The following is a 16243-nucleotide window of genomic DNA, read 5'->3' as shown; positions in this document are numbered from 1 at the left end:
CCGCAGGTTTTACGTTTGTTTGCCAGGCAAATCAATATGCAAATGATTTCCAGTCATTCATGCTCGTTGCCACTCTATCAGTACAACGTACAGATGTTTGTCACACAGTAGGTTTGCTTTAAATAGGTATCTTTAAAAAGCCAGCAATCGTGCAGACAGCTTCTTGCTTCACCCTAGGACACTAACTAGCTACATATATTAGGGGAGTCTCCTGATCTTCAGTTTTGTTATATGTTCATGAGATTTAGTATACAGGTCTGTAGTCTTACAAGAGTTGACCACAGACATGTATTGGTAATGTCCATTCTCTTCTGCAACCCTTCTGGTAGATGACTACAGCTGTGGACAAAAGTGTATCACCCTATACAGCAGAATGAATTAATTTCACTTCATAAAGTCGAATGATAACTGCTGAATAATGTTAAGTTAACATGACACTTTGTAGTTTTCCATATACTTACCGAAAAACTGGCAAAATTAGAAAAATGTGACATTTTGAAAATAACATGAAGTACTGTACTATTATTATGGCTTCCGGTAGACTTTTGCAATATCATTTTGTAGTTTATTTGATAACTACCTGCCAAAAAAGTACTATAGTATACTGTAGTATACTAAAGCAATTTTTAGCAGGGCTGGACATGATGTTAAATCAAATATCTAAATTATGTTCATAGAGTTTAAAAATAGATGATGCAAAACGCTTGGCCATAGCTGCATTTTACAACCAGTGTATACCTCTTTTACTATACGCCAAAACAAGTATCAGTAAAGATTCACTGCATTGTATTGCATCATGAACAGTTGATATTAAAGGAGTACAATGCTACCTGGTTACCATGCTCTGCTGTGGCCCATACCTATGTCTGTTACACAGCCCTCAGTCATCACCTACCCACAGCACATTGCACAGGGCAGGGAGAGGCTTCAGGTGGGGGCCTGCATGATTTAATCAGCACCACTGAAGCACCGCTGACACACAGGAAAAAAAAAACCCAAAAAAAAAAACAACGTTATTAGAGGAAAGCTTCCCATGGAAATATTCTGGGAGTTGCTGGGGGAAAAAAGAAAAGAAAAATAAACAAATGAGCAAAGAATTCGCCCCTACCCTGATATCGGCTTCGACACATCAGGATTGCAGTCTGCACTTTGAACTTTCACATTCAAAAAACAATTCAGCTGTGGCAAATGGGCATTCAGCTCGGGACAAACAAATGTAGTTACTGTAACTGAGCCGTAACTGCAGTTAGGCTTCACTGTCACTACATTTTGGTGCAAGAAAGAGTAAGTTTGCTATAATTTAACATAATTATAACTGCAGTTTCCAACACTGTAACAAAGTAAACTGCGGCAGTTTCAGTTCATTTAAAAAGCAACTACAATCTGTAGTGATATAGTCTAATTCAATACACTAAATGCCTTACTGCAGTTGTTCGTAATGCTTAACTAGCTAATTGTCCATTCCATGTGATACTGGGTTTTTCTAATGGAAAAACAAAGACATCTTTTAGGGATTGGGTTTGACTGAAATCATCAACCAACAAACAGCTGCTTGTCTATAGGAAGTCAGACGGCATCCTGTTAAGCGAGCTAATAAAGAATTCTTAACAGCGTGCCTAAACAACATGTGATCTCAGTTTAAATAGTTTCCAGCATGATATCAGCATGGGTCACTTTAACAAAGGGCGATATTGTAAACGAGAGGACTGGCCCCTGTAAGTATCTCTGTGGTATGCTTCTCTATTGCACATTAATGGCTACGGATTATATTTGCAACACAATATGGTCAGAGAGTATAATAAATTTGTTTGAGTCTAGGGTGAGCCGTGACTAGCATTTTCTGTTAAACTATACTGCTGATAAAGGACAAAGCTTTATCCTTTTCGGCTGTGATCATCTCAGAAGCGGGGCAGATTTAGCCCTGATCAGGGCTGTTTGAAGAGATGTACAGGTGGTTGGGTAGGACTTGCACCTGTCGGACAGACCTCAACCAAACACCCAAGATAACTTTTACAGACCTTAAATAACTGTATTTCAACACAGTTAATGTTCAGCAAGTGAAAAATGAGACCTTGGTCTCAGTTAATAATCCACTTAATTAAAGCACAATGAACAGCACAACACAAGGTTCATGTGGAGCAAACAAAAGAGTAGAATGTCCAGGTTTTATCAAAGGGATCGTTCGAGGCTGTGACCTTCAGCCGCACAGCACTAGCAGGCCACCGTGCCAACCCACTGTTTCTGCCTCACAAGCTGATGCATCACAGCTGCTTTTAGCTGGAGGATTGTTGGAGAAAGGAAGGAGAAGGCAGAGGTGGGAGAATGGAAAGAACGAAATGGAAAAAGGTCCATAGGGGATGGCGGAAAACGTTTCCCGACAGCCCAGGGCGTCTGGTTACTTTACAGGCCACACTGTGACAGGAGAAGGTAGGCGGCAACAGCTTATCAATGACATTGCACAGGCTTGAGTTTGATGGCCCGTAACAATGCCCACCCCAGTCCCTCACCTCGAGGTACAGAATCATATCCAAACTGACTTCTTTTCTGAGGCGTGTTCACATACATTTTGGGGTGGAATGAATTGGGTAAAAAAATAGTTAAGTGTATTTATGTCTGGTGATGTGTAAGATGATTCACTGTACTTTGCCACATCCCCTGAGGTGTTTGGAGAAAAAGGGGTTTTACAGAATCCACACAAATCACAACAAACAGTGACTTTGCATCAAATAATAATAAGAATACTACTACTACTAATAATAATAATAATATCTTTATATAGTGCCTTTCATGGTGGACCACCATCACAAAGTGCTTTACAGAGGTAGGCTCTGAACTGTGCATTATATGCAGAGTCACTTATAATAGGACATTGATTTAACATCTCATTGGCAGGATGGAGCACAAGGAGGTTAACTGACTTGCTCAGGGTCACACAGTGAGTTAGTCAGTGGTAAACGTGGGATTTGAACCAGTGATGTTCTAGTTACAAGCCCTGGACTTTAACCACTGGACTACACTGCCTCCTAATGCAAAATATGAAAACCTGTAGACTGGACAGCATAGAGCAGGATTCCTATTTGCAAACGTAATATCAACCTGCACTCATCAAAATCTGCTGATCAAAACCTGCTGTAAAATAGTGAGAAACCGGCAGATGAGCGGCACCCTTGTTAATGATTCAGTCTGTCAGTAAGGAATGCAGCAGCCCACTCAGGTTGAGACGTCTACCGTGAAGCCCCTTCATCTCTAACACAGAACACATGCACCGAAGGGGCTGATCAAGCAGGCTGCGAGGGAAACAACCCGAGGGGAGCGTGATCTTGCAATTACAACACCCACTGAAACATGAGCAATAACAGTTAAACATGTTAAGGGCAAACTGACAATATCTTCTTGTTAACAAAGCTGACAACTCACTGTTCCAGCTAGGTAACATCTCAGTATCTCTGAGTCAATACCACCCTCCACACCTCCCCGCTGTCCAGAATGGGCAACAGATCTCAAAAGAATTGAGGGAGGCAACCTTTCTTTGTTTAATTACACTTAAAACATCTGATAGGTAAGGGGGTATATATTTTTTATTACAGAAAATATAATGATATTCTCATAATTTCACCTGTTTACAGAACATGTGTATGCAGGAATGGAAAGGAGTTCCTGGTTTTAGTGTGAGTTTAATAAGACACACCTGAGCTTGTTACCTATACACTGTGGCTACTCGAAACATGTAGTAAATTAGTGAAACTGCTATGTGATATGAGTCTTATTTAAAATGATAGTTATGATCAATCAAAATAAAGTGGAGTATAGAGAGTATAAGGAATAGTTTTTTTTTTTTATATCATTATTCTGAACCAGAATAAACACCCCCTGAAGCGTATCATGAGGTACTGTCGTCTATGGCTCTGAATAAAATCACAGTAATAGTCTGCGACATTAGATTTACATCACTCAGAATGTTATTTTTTATGTATTTGCAATTTCCAATACAAGCGTGTCTGCCTACAGCAGGGTATATACAGTATCTTTTTTTATTAATAGGAACAAGCTGCAGTGACTGATTCAACTCAGAGGAAGATCAGGAGAAACCAGTGAAAGAAAAAACAAGTATAAAAAAGAATGTTGCATCTTTCCAGTCGCACTGTTGCTAAAACCAAAGGTTGTGGGCTGAGGGCAGTAAGGCTTCGACATGCTTTTCTCCGCAAGTGTATGACGGATTTGCACTTTTCATCCATTTACAAGCTGTACACTTTTGACCACATAAGCTACTGTGCATACTATAGTACCATACAATATCAATTTCATTTATATAGCATCCTTCAGGTGCAAGCTTCCCAGGCTGCAAGCCAAAAAGACATTCACACTGCTTGCTAGTGAAAGGCCAAATCACCCCTTTCATGTACTAAAGCACATGCTTAGAAAAGCTTAATGAACTACAGTTATAGACAGCTGACTGCACTCTGCCTGCAGTTTCACAGCAGTTTCAGTATCTGTACAATCAGGCTCACAGTCACACTCTCTGTCAGGGGTGAAATTCTGCCGGTACTCACCGGTACTCTGTACCAGGACTTATTTTGATGCCTGTGCTGGGTACCGGGACTTATTTAATCTGCTTTTCATCCAACATGGATACATTTCATCCACTCACACAGTCCACTAGTGCAGCGTTTCTCAAATGCGCTTTCATTCAGCACAGTTCATGCTGCTTGCATTCTGTTTCCTCACACTGCTTCTGTTTCTGTTAGCTGCTATTGGCCACCATTAACGTCAGTATAATCACCGCATGTTGATTGGCCGAGTTTTCATTCTGATCATATTTTATTTTGGTTTGGGTCACAAATCTCCGGCCATTTTGTTTCGTGGCAGTGCTCATTGGTTGATCAAAGAAGGAAGACCTTAGCAGTGAAGCGTGAAAACAGCGGTGTGGAGTAATTATCATTATTATGATGTAATCTTTTTTTTTTTTTTTTTTTAGTGTGGCGGAGAAACTATCGGAATATTCGAACGATCATTGCTGCACACGAATTTGAAGGCAAAAACCCACGTCACAGTTTGCCACAAATTACATAGTTAATAAATATTAGAAATAATTATCAGAACGCGTTTTGCTTTGCACCGATTTACCACATTGACAGAATTTGCAAAACAGGATCAACAAAGTGCTGCTTCAGGTTTGATAAGTGAGTCAGAATCGGGATACAGATGTACGTGCGCTTCACACTTCTCAAACAAGGGCCCAACTTGCAAGACATGTTAAGCATAGTGATCCATGTTTTGTGTTGTTGTGATCCTAGTATTTTCTGTTATGAGGACTGTACTAAACGAAAACCAAAACGGCGAGGTGTTTTTTCTTTGTACAATGCCCCCTTTTCTAAAACATTTTGAAGAGTTTAACTTAATTGTTTGTTTTCATTTGCGTGCACATTTAAAAAAAAAAAAAAAAAAAAAAAAAAGTCTGACGTAAACCACAATAATGATATTACTTTATGAAAATTTGCCACTTTGTTTCTTGTGCAGAAACCACAGTACCAGGGCTAAAAAAAACAAAAACAGAAAAAAACCCTTTTATACCGTTTCTGTCTGGAAAATCTTTTTTTGGAATAGACCAGGGTAATTAATCAACACAGAAACACAACGTAGAAGCACACAGAAAATATTATTGGAAGATAAGTAATACGTACAACATAAATAAAAGAAACAGGGATACATGTTCTAATCCAAGGCTATTATTGTAGCATGGCCAGGTCCTGTTGTAGGCGAGTGCTTAGGGTCTGGAAAGTATGGGGATAATTGCTGAGAATACTACGGAGATTAAAATGGCGAAGTACATCAATAGCAGTAGTAGTGCTTGTTACGTAAAAAATCTGTAGGGGTATTCTAGCCCCTATTGTGCGCTGTTTGACTTAGACCTTTTTGTATCTTTTTTTATAGCACAGTTGTTGTTTTTTTATACCATGTTTTTTATAACATTATCCCTTTTTTAGGATATCTTGAAACAAAACCCTCCACAGCAGTTACTGCATAGTGTAATATTTATATTTCCATTTACATTTTAACTTAAGTGTTATATTACAGTACCTGACTGACTGATACAAGCAGAGGGTACAAAGCTTTCAGTATTTTCAGCTTCTTTGTTTATGGTGAATTGGTTATAATTGATCAGTTATTTTTTAAGGCTTATTTTGTATTTATAAATGTATCGTGTACAAGAATGTATACATTTTGAAAGCATTTATTCATTTGCTGTTTACACCCAGCTGTGCCTACGAGGACCTGCACTTTTTTTTTGTTGAGAATTTCACCCCTGCTCTGTTTCATGCCACAGTGGCCAGCTGAGATGACAGTTCCCCTATTTTTAACCATTCTCTCATCCCCTCTCACTAGTCGTGAGATATCATATTTAATCCTGCAGGCTCTTCCTCAGAGGCCAGAGCCAACAGCACCTTTCTGACAGCCAAGGTTTTTAAAGGGAAAGCTGTAGCGTTTCATGTTCACCCAGATATTATAGTCATTCCTGCCTCCCCTTTGAGATGGCTACAGAATACAGGACAAGCCCTATAGTTCAGTACAATCAGATGGCTGTTTAACTGCATTGTATTGTAACTACAGTACTGATGTCAGATTATGAAATATATAATTACCATATTTTACAATTTATTCCACTGTTACAATTTTACGATCTTCAAAAGGTATGCCACTGTTTCAATGCTAACTTTTCAAAGCCAGGTTACATTTATAAATTCCAGCTAAATTAATTACAGATTAAAAAAATAAAAAATAAAACAATAAAACAAAACAGGCCAATTTCTTTACATTATTTATATATATATATATATATATATATATATATATATATATATATATATATATATATATATATATATATATATATATATACTAGTTTGTGCTTTATGATTTGTTTCTTTACAGCTGATCCCAGGTTGACATAATCTCTAAATCACTGTCATTCGATTACTGTTTTGAAGTGTATCTTCTTGTCTCAATGAAGTAAGTGACGAGTGAATATAAGTGGTACAGTTCACTGCTTACTGAACACATTCCTCCCATGAGGTTGAATACTGTAAGTGATCCTATTTTACAGTCTGGGCTGTCCATTATGCACACCTGTGGTTCACAGGCAGGTGCGTCAGGAAGCAGAGCTGTTGCTGCTTTAAAGTGTGTAACGCCATCTTATACACAGAGAGGATACACGGGCTTGAAGATATTGCGGCCCGAAATAAACCAGCCAGTTAAGTCACTGCTAATTTACAGTCACGATGAAAACATGCTGTGGCTTGTTTCATGTTAGCTCCAAGTTGTAAAGAGAGAGGCGAGTCGGCGCGCTGACGTGACTCACACGATGTCTACAAACAGGAAACAAATTCCAAGGCCCAGCAGCCTTCCTTTAAATATTACAGGCCAGATACAGTGACAGGCCATTTACTAAAAAGATTCAGCTGGAAAAGCAATACACTATCCAATATAACGCTGACAGCAATGGAAAAGCATAATGAAAGCATTTTCAAGTTTTTTATTTTTTATTTTAAGGGTCCAATATGATAAGCAGTATGGGCATACGGCCCATGCTTTGCTGTAAAATTAAGAGTTTTAGTTTTGTAATTCCCGTATTTGTTGTTTTTGTTAATGCCCTCTTTAGTAGGTTGTGAGCCTGTATGTGTAGGTCTTTGCAGGTGCTTAGATTTCAGGTATTTATTTACTGTCGGGTCAAACAAACAGCACTTCTGATCAAAGAAAAAAATATTGAAATCCATCAACTCTGAGAATACAGATCAATTGTCACCTGCATCAAAAGCATAGACAAGCTCATACCACAAACACTGATTAAAACACATACTGCATATCCACTTTGTCATACCATATTTTATAAACTGCACTTATACTCTGGCATCCCATTTCACTTGTTCAATAAAGATTATTTCAGCCAAGGCAGCCCCAGGAACTTTACAAAAGCACATTCTGCACAGGCATATAGAGGCAGAAACATTTCCCATTCCAATGCTTGCATATTTAAACAGACAGACTCGTGGGCGGGCCTTTTAGCATTTAGTCAAAAAAGAACCAAGACCATAACCGACAACAAAAGGCCTAAAAACAACAACAAATGTAATCATCTTTATTATTTATTTTAGGAGGCTTTATTATAGGAAGCTGTGTGGTCCAGTGATTAAAGACAAGGGCTCCTAACCAGGCGGTCCCTGGTCCAAATCCCGGCTCAGCCACTGACTCATTGTGTGACCTTGAGCAAGTCACTTAACCTCCTTGTGCTCTGTTTTTAGGATGAGATGTTGTTGGAAGTGACTCTGCAGCTTATGCATAGTTCACACACCCTAGTCTCTGTAAGTCGCCGTGGATAAATAAACAAATAATTTAAATATTTGTCTTTTAATGCCTACTTTTGGAAGTGGCCTGTCACAGATTTAGGTTACACAGTACAGGGAAAAATGCTGGTGGTACCATAACAATAACTGCATTTCCTTGGTTACAGCCAATGCTGTTTATCCTGGACAGCTGTATTCCAATAAATGGGATATAAAGTCTGCCTGTAGCCTGCTTGAGAGTTAAAACTCATCAAACCTCATTCTGCTTCCCTGGCCTGCAAGATCCATGCCAAAAACAAACATTGCAAATCCTCACATCATGTTTGCGCCGAGACTAACTAATGCCAGGGTTTAAGGAAGAGGATCTGTTTTATGAAAAGTGTTAAGGGTGTTTTAAACATGTGGCACCCTTGCCTTATAAAACTTGCCCAGTCTGAAATGGTTAAAAGCACCTTTCTTTAAGGAAAATGGTCTTTATTTGCAAATACCGCATGACCCGTTTCCTGTGGCAGGTACACCAACCCATACAGTCATACCAGTGCATGCACTAGTTTTGACATACCTGTTGATTTTACCTTTTCTTTCTACAGCTGTAGATGGCTGTAAAACAATATTCATTCGGAAATGAGACACTGACCACAAGAAGAATATGATTTCTACGGCCATTAAACATTTAATAAAATTAGTTGGCTTTGAGCATTTTATTTTGATCCTTGACCTGAGCTCAAACGCAAACCAATAAATGAACTAACAGACCTGCTGTGCCATTCACGACATGGTCAATGGTTGAACAATATGATTATAGAAAAACAACGAACATTTTCCATGAGTGACTGTATGTAGCCCAAATATTTGTCATATTCCTAATTTCCAAAATTGTCCAATTTACAATTGTAGCAAACTGGAACAAACAATAGTTAGACAACAGTCTCTATAGGGTGTCAAAGGGGTCTGGATTTCTAAGAAAACTTTGAACCTGAACTGGAGAAATGGCAGTGCCATTGAAAGCAAACCCGGCACACTACACATGTTCCATTGAAACGGATAGTGGGTGCTGCTACTGGACATGCAGTATGCTTCGATTTGATTCTGAGCACACTGTTCCACCTTTTTTTTGATATACATTTTACACCAGTGGGCAATTTGCATCATATTTGAAAAATAGGGATTGAAAAAGTGTAGAATAAGAGACCTTTTCTTCATAACACTGGATGTACCTGAAAACCTTTGTCAAATTACGCTGATACAGTATGTTCTCATCGTTCTGAAAGTTGACAGGGTAGAGCTGCACGAACCGATTATCTGATTTTTCGATCATTCAAATTGAGCGCTCAGGTGCTGACGTACAGGTGAGGGTCATTGGTGTGGATTGGCTGTTTGAAATGACTGAAGAAACAGCTCCTTTGTTTGCGTGGAGTGCTGTACTCCATGGAGTCTAAGAAAAGCAGCGACCATCAAAAATCCAAGCAGCTGTCTCTTCACTTGTTTCAGTTTGAATGGTAAATTAGACCAATCAACACCAGCGACCCTCACCTGATTCGTGCAATACTATGCCAGGACATTAAAAAAATATGCATGGCCATATATATTTTCTTAAGAAAATTCTAGCTGGTGATAATCTGTGTGAGTACAGAAACACATTAGGTTGTCTGGGTTGATAGTGCCACGAGCAGGTGGATTTCTGAAGTGGGTAGTAAATTCCATCTGTGCCAACTGAGAGCCAAAACCATGTGAGGTTTAATGATACTGTACTCAGCCCCACTGTGACTACACAGCAGCAGCTTTTCAATCTCTTTTCTATAAAAGCCATGCAGCAATTCACTTTTGCCATTAGTCAGAGCTGGTCTTTGAGAACCACTGCTACACATGTTCAGGCCAACACTACTGTTTCCATATACAGTAGTTATGCAACAACAGTGTAGACCCCCTCAACGTCTAAATAATGATGCTGGCTCAAAAAATTCCACCTGTTCCCTTCACTATCAATGCTGGCTCCCCTCTCCCGGTCTCCTGCAGCATTCCAAACAGAGCATTACTAATAATTGCTTTGTGCAATGTTACTGCTGACAGCATGCAGTGATCGATGAAATGCGAACGCCAGCCTCCATCTTAATGGCAGGGATCACACGATAGCGTGACTTTATTTGAGAGATTACATCACATGCAATGATCCCACTGCAGGTGATAGGGTTTCGGGTGCAAAACTTAACAGCTGCAAAAGCAATAGGGCACGGCTGTCTTGCAGAAACCATCAAAGCATACAAGCTTTGCTGCTGCGACTACGAAGATTTCTTCCTAACTTCTTCACTAGCCAGACCATGCAGTATTGCATATAAATGCATAGGTAACCGGCACTATATATATATACACTATGCATTTGCTGTGTTTTATTATGATTAAGCACGATTTTCACCATGCTTTACCATACTGGCATCTGTGGTTTACCTGGCTTGCCTGATGTTTACTATGCTTTTCACTAAATTGGTAACCCAAAGCAAACATAAGCGAGAATGTTTGTCTGCTTGACTTAGTTTAATATAGGTTACACATTACATTTTTTTTATTGAATGTTTTTAAGTAATTGATGGAAAACAAAAAACAAATCCAGTATCTAGAGTTCTTTAGCACATGTTTTTTTAATTAAAAATCAGATAATGTAATTAAATATTAAATCAATGTGTAGTTAGTAGTCGGAACTTTCTGAAGCAGTGATTTTCAACATCGGTCCTCAGGGACCCGTGTCTTCTAGTTTTCAGTCCAACTGAGCTCTCAATTACAAGACTAAGCTCTTAATTGAGCTAATGATTTGCTTAGTTAGACCTTTAACTGTTTCATCTCCTAAAAAGTTGGAGATTTGAAGACGCATAACATGTTATAGTTCAGTTGAAATCTCCAACTGTTTAAGGGCTGAAAACTATTTTATAAAAGGTCTGATTAAGCTAATTATTAGTTAAATTAAGGGTTTAGTTCAGTAATTGAGAGCTCAGCTGGAATGAAAACCAGAAGACTCAGGGCCCCCCAGGGTTGATATGTTGTTGGGTGGGTGTAGTTTAAATTCAAAGTCTAAAGCGCACTGTTGATCAACCAACTATACACTACTGAGACCGCAAAGTAAAAGTATTGTTAGATATTCTAATTAAACCCACAGTTTGCCCCAAAATCCAAGAACTGTGATTATAATAAAGCAAGCACATCACATTTCACATTTCACATTGCACAGGCATCTGCAAGCCAGGGCAACTGCAGAAAAGACAGTATTTTAATTACAATACGTCTGTACTTCGACCAGTGACTGCCTACTCGATCATTTTAAAATAAATACGTTCTTGATATTTATGTTTTTATTTATATGTAAATATGCAACTTTTACGCTGAGGCATGCACCGAATCCAAATTCTCCACTTAGTCACCACTGTACGTTCGCCCGCCTCTACAATAATGATTAGCACGTCTATTAACCAATCATATTCTTCCATTTCTTCAGCTGCCTGGCATTGAACACGCGAGTCAAGCCGTTTAAAATAATAGCTTGCTTTAACCAATCACCGGACGTTTGCCATCCCACATTGATGACCTCAAATACTAACACTGACGATAGTGAAAAGAGGCGTGGGTGAAGGATGTAGTACCAGCGAATACAAGCACACAGTGCAGTTTATTTAGATGTATTTAACCTTCAACAATTATGTTTAATTAAAATTAATTGGTGGGGGGAGGTTTTCCGTCATCCACCTTTCCTTCATGAGAGCTGAGTAATGTACCTTTCTCCAGAACTAAAGTTGGCCTGAATTACTTCTTATATTAAAAACATACGTTTCGTATGTACAGAACGGTATCTAATTATTGTGTTCCCTATTTATTAAGTTTAACAATTTTAGTCGCTTTGGTGTGCTTTAATTTTTTTCTGCCTTTCACCTGCTTTAACAACTTTGTTTACAAAATATTTTAGGCAACGTATGGTCCTGAAATCTAAATGATGTGTCGATGTTGTATTTTAAACATATTGGCAGTGTGTAACAGTTAAGTTTAAAATAAGTTACGGTGGACTCGTTTTTTTTTCCCTCCTGTTTGGTGGAGAAATTGTGTTTAACAGCTTTGAATTGGGGTAAGACGTTAAGAAGATATGGAAAGTTTTATGAGTCAGGAAAAGATTCTTCCACCGACTTCGACACTAGTTCTATTTTCATGAGTTGTAATTGGCTGTATTAGTTATTATGAGAACATAATAATAATAATAATAATAATAATAATAATAATAATAATAATAATAATAATAATAATGAGTTGTAAATAGATAGTTTCTGTAACATACCGTAATATAACATACAGTAGCAAAAACATAGCTTTACCACGCCAATAATAAAACAAAGTTTAACATTTTCTTTGTCTAACATTTTGTGCAAGAAAATATCTTCAATTTCAACTTTGGAATAAAAGTGCGGTGATGTGTTTTATGTCACTGTTCTTCTCCAGCAACACGATATGTAGAAATGTGAAATCAGATGGCAGATGTATTGCAGCATTATCAATCTGTGTCAGGTGCAGAAATACTGTAGAGGAGACCAAACTTCATCTTTTTAAATTCTCAGCTGAAAAAAATCGAAATATCAATCATACATTCACTTACCCTACTTGAAGATCGTCAACCCTTCTTCACGTGAACTAATGTAAATTACAGTGTATATATTATTAGGTCAGCACATTTCCAGCAGCAGTGGTGGCTACAATTCCATGTATAAAATTCCAAAGAGAAAAATATGTTTAATTAAAAAAAAAAAAAAAAAAAAAAAAAAAAAAAAAAAAAGACTCTCAGTGAATTTAAGACAAAAGTTATGAAGTTCCACCTAGACTGAGCATTCCAACAAAATGTTCAAACTCAACGTCTCTAATTTCTGTCTGTCCGAAGTTCAGTTTGCCAGAGTGCGGCCACGCCTCTTTTTTAGACGCAGTTGTAAAGTAAGGTGAAAGAGGAGGCGGTCCTCTTGTCAGTTAGTTTTCACAGCCAGTATGTTTGCCAAGTGGGGGCGTGACAGAATCAGACCCAAGTGATACAACAAATATGGGCGTAGGCTTACCGGAACAGCAGTCAGTTGCAGCTGGAGACCTGTAAAATTTGTTATTCTGATTTACTCATCTACAAAGAATGCCCCCACGAATGAGTAATGACCACCCCAGGAAAACGGAACCAAGACGCACGTGTTTGAAAAACCAAAGCCCAACCTGCTCCATGCAAACAGGAACAACACCGAATTGCAGGGGTAAAAGAACAGTTTAGCAGGAGCTGTTCTTGCCAGAGGTGTACAGTGAACATTACGCAGCACTGGCACTAATGTATTTTATGTTTGCCAGTATCCAATAAAATTACAAACTCTTTTACTGTACCGGTGTAATTATTTTATTTTTATTATGTACAACATCACCAAAGTAGCCTTTACTGGGTGATTGGTAGGTACCAGTTATGCACTTTTTGTCCCATTTATGACTGATAAAGGGGTGGGGGTTCTATAGTGGTTTTGGACATTCCAATAGTATTGTATTTATTAATGATTATTTCAAGTACTGTATGTGTAATGTCTCGTTAACAAGAGTGAACACTGAGAGTAAAAACAGCTATGTATAAAACACATGGTAAGCATGCAACAAAATTTTTTCATTTACAGGAAACGACAGCTTTAGTGTTCATGCAAGTAACTTCATGCAATTGAGTGCTAGGAGGCTTGGCTTACTCGTGTTAAAGTTCCAGGGTTCGTATGGGAAGCCTTCAGGACACGTTAATACCATGGTCCACCCTGCTCAAACCCTGCCCTTGGGTAGGAGATCAAGGAAAGCCCAAGTGTGCAATCACTATAAACAGGAAGTCACCTTCTTGTAATATTTGACTTTATCATTATATTGATCCAGATAGGTACTAGGTACATACATGTTTCTGAACCAACAAGAAAATTCTACTGCTGAGCTGAATGAGAGGCTCCAGTATGTCACATCGCCACAGATTCGTTAGAATCTGACCCCTTTTCCCCCGTTAACTGAGTTAATGGTATAAAGCATATCACAGCTGAGTGGAAACCTGGACTCCTGTGAGTTATCCAAGCATGTAAACAGTTTAGCTCAATCACTGTAGATGGGAAGGAAATAAAAAAGCCAGGAAACAGTGACCGTGACTATTGAAAATGATTAACTTTAATAATCTGCGCGATGGTGCTAATGACTAGGAAAATGTGTTTTCGGTGTCATTTTTCTTTTAACACAAGAAGCTATTAACCTAGCCAGTTGTGAGTTGTGTTTATTTATTTACATCTTGTACACTGTATGGCTGCCCAGGCTTGCCCAAGCATCATCAAGGCACTGTAGACAGGAGTCAAAGCTAGGGGTCTGTGCTACAGTATGTTCTGTGCATATTCTGTGAAGGGTCACTTTTTTTTAAGAGTTAGTTTATTTGGCTTTTAACTTTACTGCAATGCCTTGTTGGTCAAGTATCTTCGTCTGCTTATGCCCAGTCTGGCAGGCAGTAGATACATTAGAGGAAGATCAGTTTAAATTAGCATAAGACACATCAAGTGTTGAATTTAAATCAAGGGAAGTAATGTTAAAACTGTACAATGCATTAGTAAGACCTCATCTTGAATATTGTGTTCAGTTCTGGTCACCTCGCTATAAAAAAGATATTGCTGCTCTAGAAAGAGTGCAAAGAAGAGCGACCAGAATTATTCCGGGCTTAAAAGGCATGTCATATGCAGACAGGCTAAAATAATTGAATCTGTTCAGTCTTGAACAAAGAAGACTATGCGGTGACCTCATTCAAGCATTCAAAATTCTAAAAGGTATTGACAATGTCGACCCAAGGGACTTTTTTGACCTGAAAAAAGAAACAAGGACCAGGGGTCACAAATGGAGATTAGACAAAGGGGCATTCAGAACAGAAAATAGGAGGCACTTTTTTACACAGAGAATTGTGAGGGTCTGGAATCAACTCCCCAGTAATGTTGTTGAAGCTGACACCCTGGAATCCTTCAAAAAGCTGCTTGATGAGAGTCTGGGATCAATAAGCTACTAACAGCCAAACGAGCAAGATGGGCCGAATGGCTTCCTCTTGTTTGTAAACTTTCTTATGTTCTTATCTCAGAGCTTAAAAGCGCTTGAGAATGTAATGTATAAAAATGCATTACTAAATACAAATGTATCCCTACATGTTTGTTAGTACTATTACAGTAGAACTTTAAATAAACTCTAAAATGGGTACTTTTGATTTGAGTTTGTTGGGATTTAAAAAAAAAATTCCACATGATGCAACATCCATTATCCAGAACATAGTGCATTACCTCTGTTAAATAAAAAATATATATATCTGAAAATGTTTTAGTCATAATTTCTGTCTGCTGTGTCATAATGAAACTGGTAATACATAGTACAAATAGCAGAAAAAAACCTCACTATTGACTACAACTTCACTTAATGATCCAATTCTGTTACATTTTAGCCAACGAAAAAAAAGCAAAAATGACGAAGTCAGAGATCACAGTCTGAGACAGTTCCTCTGATGCCATTCAAACCCAGGATCTTGTACTTATTGGTCCTCTTCTCTACCCACCACCGCAAACTACAGCACCGTTGTGATTAAATAAAGTTGCACTGCATCTCACCTCATGATTTTCAAAATATTGAGCTGGTTTGGAAAAAAAACAAAACAAAAAAAACATTGAATAAGTCCCATGTGGGTCATTTACTTATCAGAAAGAACATTTGACTAAATATTATGGTTCAGTTTATACAGTACCTTTGTTTGATAAGATGTCAAACAGAAGGCTGATTCTGTTCTGGAAAATTAGTGAAGGGACGTGTGCCAGAACTCTCCTTCATCACCTTTCACAATATTAGGATAAGCTCTGTGTCTTTACACAAATGGA

The 16243-nt window shown here is 38.3% G+C and overlaps 1 protein-coding gene across 1 annotated transcript in view; it reads right to left on the bottom strand.

Annotated features, from left to right (window-relative positions):
* Positions 1-13117, bottom strand: part of LOC121330939 (inactive rhomboid protein 1) — a 36271-nt gene extending 23154 nt beyond the window's left edge. Inside the window, exon 1 of the mRNA XM_041277931.1 lies at positions 12967-13117. The gene's annotated coding sequence lies outside the window, so the exon portion shown is untranslated. The remainder of the gene's footprint in view (positions 1-12966) is intronic.
* Positions 13118-16243: the final 3126 nt, after the last annotated feature.

This window comes from Polyodon spathula, chromosome 18, assembly GCF_017654505.1.
Source record: "Polyodon spathula isolate WHYD16114869_AA chromosome 18, ASM1765450v1, whole genome shotgun sequence".
Taxonomy (NCBI): domain Eukaryota; kingdom Metazoa; phylum Chordata; class Actinopteri; order Acipenseriformes; family Polyodontidae; genus Polyodon; species Polyodon spathula.
The sequence above is the reverse complement of the archived record's forward strand: the minus strand, read 5'-3'. Positions and strand labels throughout refer to the sequence as shown.